We start from the raw sequence: 6,609 nt of genomic DNA, 5'->3' as shown, positions 1-6,609 counted from the left end.
GCTGGCTCCCTGGAGTTGGAAGAGCAAGTGGGAAAGACTGTCTTGACTGCTCCTGGAGAATGAATGGCTCAATGATTTTCTGATAGTACACAGTGGGCTGTGTGTCCTGCTATCCCCTTGGCACGGCGTGTGCCTGATGTCATGCAGAGCTCCAGCTTCTGGGCTGGAGGCTGTCTCCTTGGCCAGGTGGGTGAGGTGAGCTGGGGGTGCTTCCTTTTCTTTGGAGGATTGTGCCCTTCACTTCTGTCCCCTATGTAAGATACCATTTTGGACACTCTGAAGCTTCCTGTTAGCAGCAGTTCTGGGCTGAGTGCCACGGGGCTTGCAGGACCACAGGGCTGTGTGTGGCACAGCTGAGAACAGACCTTCAGTGGGTGACATGAGTGGGCTTGCTGTTACCCAGTGCTGCTGCCCTGCAAGGGGACAGCTTTCTGCGTCAGGCCTTGAGCTGATCCTGGTGACGAGGAGTGGGCTGAGCCAGGGGGAGGGAGCAGATTAGCTGACAACGGTCACTGCAGCTTTCCTGTACCTCCCTTGTCAGCACACGGGTCTGGCTGCTGAGAGCCAGGCCTTGGGCTGATCCTGCCACTGTCATCCTCATGGATGTCCTGCTGAAGCTCTGCTGGTGTCTGTGTGTGAGGTGCCCAGCACAGTGGCCTGCTCTTGATCTCGTGTTCGGGACACTGGGGCCAGCAGGGAAGGAGCCCTGTGGATAGGAGGGCTGCCCACAGGCCAGGAGCCCAGGCTTTGGTTCCTTGGTCTGTGGTGGAGCTTGGGACAATCCTTCCCCCTGTGACCCCTGGCTTGCCCTTTCACTGATAATGCAGCTATTTCCATGTCAAAGGCATGCTCTGAGGATGGCAGAGCTTCCCAGGCCTGCTGAGGCCCAGGGTAGTCAGGGTGATGTGCTCTGTTGATAGGAGGCTAGGTTCTAAGATGGTCCCCTGATGTGGTGGCTGAGCACCTGACTGGCCAAGTGTCTGCAGCCTTGCAAAGACTTTGGACTGTTTGCAGTTTTCTACTGGAGACAATCTGTGTCTACAGTTAGGGTTAAAATATATACGGTGAGATCTAAAGAAAACTACAATCAGATCAAAGTAAAGCAAAGCCCAGGTGGGCAACTGGGAGACTGCCTGGTGTCTGGTCTGGATGCTCAGCTTCGTCACTACACCTGTAATTACTCCTCCTCATCTGATATTTCAGTTTCCACACTTTTCACAATTATGTATGTGCCCACGCTCCCTCCCTACTGTTAGGCATCATGCCTGGGGCTCGCCATCCCTCTTCTACAGCAAACACTCCCTGCATCCATTGCCTGATCCTCCTTGCACCCTTTTGCCTTTCTCCATGTGAATCCAAAGGAGAGAGGGCATCACTCCATACTGCTACAGTTGGAGAGCAGCTCCAAGGATCTGTGCTGCAGTGTGCTGCCTGCTGGAAGCCCACACCAGTGACCTGCAGGGCTGCCTTTTTCCAGGCTAACCTCTCCTCTCTGTGGGTCTGAGCCCGTAGGCTCACCGCAGCACACACCCCGCAGCCAGACCCTGCCAACTGCTTTCCTTCAAGACCATCTTTTCCTTGAGCATCGTTTTTTCCAAGAGATACACCCACACAGTTGTTCCCTTAACTGCTGTGTAGGGAGATTATTTATGGCTCAAGCTGTGCTAAGGCCCCGTCTCCCACGTTCCCAGGACAAGTTCTACCATGATGGCATTTTTGCCTTCATCCTGATGGAGTGATGCTGGTGCGGGCAGACACCCAGGGCCGTGTCCTCACTTACCCCCAGCAGGTGAGTGCCCCCGAGCTGGAGAGCAGGAGGTGCCAGGGGATGGCACATGTGTTCTGCATTGCATAGGGCTGGATGGTGTGCCGAGTGTCAGGGCAGGGTGTCTGCACCATTTATCCATAACCAACGCCTGGTGGGACAGCAGATAAGTGCAGCAGCCCATTAAAGGCTTGGCTTGTACTGCAGTGGGTTTTTAATAACTAGTAAGGATGCGGTTGGGTGTTGGCACAGAAGGGATTAATTAGAGCCATGTAGTTAAGTCTGGGCCCTGGGGGAACACAGTGACCTCAGCAGTTGCCTTGAGCACTCAGTTTGGAGATAAGAAGAACTCAGCTCCTCACTGGGAGCAGCCTCCTGTAGGACTGGGCCTGCATTGCCGTGGTTCTGCACACCAGAAAGGAGCACCTGCCAGCAGGACACCCACATCTGCAGGGCTGTGCTGCCCTTTGGGGCCAAAGCACTGCCCTGCTGCCTTGGTCAGTAGCCTGAGCGCTCTGGGATGTGGTGGGGGTCCCTCCCACCACCGGGCTCTGTGTGGTGGCTGGGACAACCCAATGTCCTTGATGGTGCCTTGCAAGCACTACGGTCATGGTTGAGCTGTCCTGGTGATAACTGGGTACAGGAGGGACGGGTGCAGCACTGGTCTGTGGAGGTGAGCAAGGGCAAAGGCAGCAGCAGTTACACAGAGCACTGCTGGACACTGCCCAGGGCCGGACCAGGCAGGGACCAGGTGGGACGAGGTGACGTGTGGCTAAGTGGGACCATACGGTGCCTGTGCTCATGGACTGGAGGGGTCAAAATGCCCAAATGACAGCAAGCAGAGAGGGTGGAAGGCTGTGGGAAGGCAAGGGGGCACAGCAGAGCAGGAGGTGGAAGTGGGAAATGGCAGTGCTGGGAGGGCCCTGGTATGGGCATACTGGGGAGCTTGAAACCCTTCCACTTGGTTAAATCTGACACTCCAGCACTGGCTTAGAGAAAAGCCTTCCCCCCACCCTGCTGCCATCAAAGAAGCTGCTGAAGGAATCAGGTCGTTGATCCCGTGGCAGTGAGGCCCCTAATTAGCCCAGCTCTGCTCCAGTCTGCAGAGGAAGCTGTCAGTGTGAGGCAGCTCGGGGACCCACAGTCCCTGGCGTGGGGGAGAGGGGCTGTGCAGGCAGCAGCCTGCAGGAGGAGGGGAGAAAATGGCAGTGCTTCTATGCATTAAAGATGAGCAGAGCGGGCTGCTCCCTCCCCATGTCTCTGCATCCAGGCAGGGACAAAAGGACACGCTTTCTGGGTGACAGCAAGGGCAGGCAGGCATAGAGCTGGACTCACTGCAGGTGGGGATTGCATCTAGAAGGGTGCTCTGCCTATGTTCCCCCTGCAGCACTGCATGCATAGGGGAACCCGCTCTCCTGGGCCTCTCCTCCTTCACGCCCATGGTAACAATTGCCAGGCAAGGTAATAAAGCACTGTTTAATAGTGCATTGATCCAGCAGCCCGGGCAAGAGATGAGCGCTGCTGCCAGCTGCTGCTATGTGTGGGCCTGGTGCTGGCAGCATGGTGGCCAAGACCCCAGCACCCACTGCCCCAATGGGCAACGCATGGGATGGTTTTATTCCCCAGCATTGGTGCAGTTTCTTGACACCACAGTGGTATTTCCCATGGCTTGGGATGTGGGCAGCTTTTGGCCCTTTGTCTCTGTGGTCTCCAAGCAGTGATGATGTGTGCAGTGCACAGCAGCATGGCAATGACCAGGACGCATTCCCATGGGAATGTGCCCACTGCTGCTCAGGAACACACCTCCCGCGGCAGTGCTCACACCCACAGGTGCGTACGAACAGGTTCAGGGTGACACGTGGGGACACGCACGACGGGACACAGAATGAGCATGGCGTTACCCAGGGACACGCTCACGGACGTGAGCACGGTGCCACCCCGGGCTTGAGGATGATCATGGTGTTACCGGAACGAGCACACGGACACGAGCGTGATGTCATCCCGGGACACGCACACCGGGCCCGATGCGGTGCGGTGCGGAGCGGTCCGGCCGCCCCCGCCGCCGCGTGTCCCGGTGCCACCGGGCGGGGCGGGGCGCGGCACCCTGCTGGACCTCCCATTGGCTGCCGGGGCTGTCAGCGGGGCGGAGTGACGGCCCCGCGCCGGGATTAGCGCGGCGGGGAGCGGAGGGCTGGGGCCGGTGGCACCGCACCACACCACACCGCGCCCGTCGGGGCGGACCGTGCCGTGCCGTGCCGTGCCGTGCCGTGCCGTGCCGTGCCGTGCCGTGCCGTGCCGTGCCGTGCCGTGCCGTGCCGTGCCGTGCCAGCAGCAGCAGCAGCAGCAGCAGTTCGAAGCAGGATGCGGCGGCAGCAGTGGAAGTAAGGCGCGGGGAGCGGAGCGCGGCGGGGCCGGGAGGCCGGAGCACCGCGGCGGGGGCTCGGGGAAAGTTGCGGCAGTTGCTGCGGGGCCGGAGCGGGCGGGAGCCGGGCGTCCGCATTGAGCAGCTGTGCGGGGCTGCGGGGGCAGTACGTGTCCAGGCGGAGGGCCGGGCGGGCTTCTGCTCATCCGACTGGCTGTCACATCCACTCAAGGCTGATCCCGAGCAGACGGAGGCGCGGGGCAAGGGACGAGGGAGGCGGCGCGGGTCCTTCCCCAGCCCGGGGGGGCACGTCCTCGCCTCGGCGATCCCTTGGTAAGGGGTGCTTCGCGGCCGCCACCTGTTTGTGCCCCGACCACAGAGCCTGCGTGCTTCCTCCTGGGCGACCGCCGTCCCCACGTTACTCTGCGTCCTTCGAGTGCGGAGGCTCCTCGAGGCCGTCCTCCCCGGACCGCGGCCCCCCCAGCCCGGCTGTCCCCGTGCGCAGTTGCCGCTGGTGGCAGCGGGATCCATGCCCGGCACGGCAGCACAACCTGTCCTGCGAATTCAGCACCTTCCCTCTCTGTTCCATTTCTTGCCTCTTCCCTGGCATCTTCCCGCAGCGTGTGCGCGTTGGCCCTACACACACCTCGCGTGGGTGTGCGCTTCCCCTGCAGCGTAAGCAGCGCCGGGCGTCTGCTGCTTCACCCGCGTCGCCCCGCTGAGCCGGGCAAGCGCCGGCACGGCGAGCAGCTCACGGCCGGGTCCCTCCGGAACAGCCCCGAAGCCAGGGGGAATCCCCGGCACCGCCTTGGTGCTCGGAGGGGACAGCCAGCAGTACAGAGTGCCTTGTAGGGGCGAGATGTTATGTCGAACAAATGAAATTCCCGATAGATGCCACGCTGCTGCTCCTGAGTTGTCCCCTGTGACACGTGTCCCGTGCTGCCCGTGGCTTCCCTGGGCGTGGGAGCTCCTGCCTCGCGGCAGCCTCCCTCAGGTCCCATCAGCTCAACCGTTCATCACAGCAATGTAAAGAGCATCGCTTTGATTCATAATTCAAATCGGCGGGCAGGAAGCCTCAGCTATGCCACTGATTTTTCATCTCTGTTGCATTTGTGCTTTTTACCTTTCATTGCTGAAGAAAGGCTCGCTCTGCTGGCTTGGGGGGCAGCCCCCCAGCTCCAGTGACTTGAAGGCAGGCACGACCTCTGCTCTGGATTTGATAATTCCCCTTCGATAAACAGGAGGACGTGCTGTGCTTGTCCTGTTTATTTTAGCAGTAACTCGCCTGCATTGCGATGGGCTGTTTTTTATAGATTCCTTATGTTACAGTGTATGCCAACTACTTTCTAGTGATAACTTTTCTCCTTGGCATGTGTGTCAGTTTGCATTTAGATAAAAGTGGGGTTTAACTTGAAATATATAACCCAGCATTTGTGTTATTTATCAGTTAAGCAACCTTGAACAGGAATACAACCATAACAGGAGAAAGGATTACAAAAACAGTAAATGACATCTTAAACGGGAGAGTATTTTCTTCAGGCAGTGGGTTATGGATTGCTGCTCGGTAGGAGCCACGTGTGCTGCAAGTGTAGTAGTGCAGATAGAGACGTCTGCCCCATGTGGGTGATTTTGGCTATTTTATTAAGAGTTATGTCTCTGCATCTCCTCAGCCTAAACACCGTTGAAAATCCAGTCCTGCGGCCTTCAGTTTAACCCTGTCTGGTGTGCTCTCAGCAGCTGGGAGAAGAAAACACGCTTTCCCCCACTGATATTTGGGTTTTTGCTTTCAAGTGCTGAGATCTAAGTGCAGGAATTGGTACATCTGCAACTCGTGGGGAACAAAGAGTTCTTCCTGCACACCGGCAGCTCAGAGGACTCAGGAGAAGAGTCCAAGTGTGAGATGTGCTGAGAGAGCAGAGCTGGCAGTGCTGCCCACAGGGCCGCCAGGCGCCATGTCCTCCCATCCTGCACTGTGTCTCACTGCCCTGGGGTGATGGGTGTCCCGACGGGAAACGTCCCGAGTTGTGCTGCTGGCTCAGGCGCGCTCGGCCCCCAGGCAGAGCTGTCTCAGCTGCCTCTGTTTGGATCCACCGGTGCTGACAGCTCTGTCTGTGCCACAGATTGTGGCTGCAGCATGTGATAGGTGACACACTTTAAAACACAAGCTGACCTCCAAAGAGACAGGCTTCATCCTTGGGCTGCTGGTATCAAATTCCTTCAGTCTGGGGATATCTCAGCGATCCCATATATCTTTTTTTCCCCTTATGGAGGTGATATTAGGTGGCTACAGGTAGTAAAATATTCAGCCTAAGTCAGGCTAAATGAAACTAATTTCAGTGTACACAGCATGTGCTCCCACTACATCTGCATGCTGCTAGTTTGTAGAACAGTGCTGGAGGAGCAAGGGGAGCCAGGGGCAGCAGCACTTCTTAGGCCACCTGTCCCCAGGCTCAGGCCAATCTCCAACCTACATTCACTTTCA

At 58.1% G+C, this 6,609-nt stretch overlaps 1 protein-coding gene across 1 annotated transcript in view; it reads left to right on the top strand.

Moving 5' to 3' along the window:
• The first annotated feature begins 4,034 nt into the window (after positions 1 to 4,034).
• PSD (pleckstrin and Sec7 domain containing) overlaps positions 4,035 to 6,609 on the top strand; it is a 29,674-nt gene continuing 27,099 nt past the window's right edge. The window contains exon 1 of the mRNA XM_085229792.1: positions 4,035 to 4,146. The gene's annotated coding sequence lies outside the window, so the exon portion shown is untranslated. The remainder of the gene's footprint in view (positions 4,147 to 6,609) is intronic.

Source organism: Meleagris gallopavo, chromosome 8 (assembly GCF_905368555.1).
Source record: "Meleagris gallopavo chromosome 8, MGAL_WU_HG_1.1, whole genome shotgun sequence".
Taxonomy (NCBI): domain Eukaryota; kingdom Metazoa; phylum Chordata; class Aves; order Galliformes; family Phasianidae; genus Meleagris; species Meleagris gallopavo.
The sequence above is the reverse complement of the archived record's forward strand: the minus strand, read 5'-3'. Positions and strand labels throughout refer to the sequence as shown.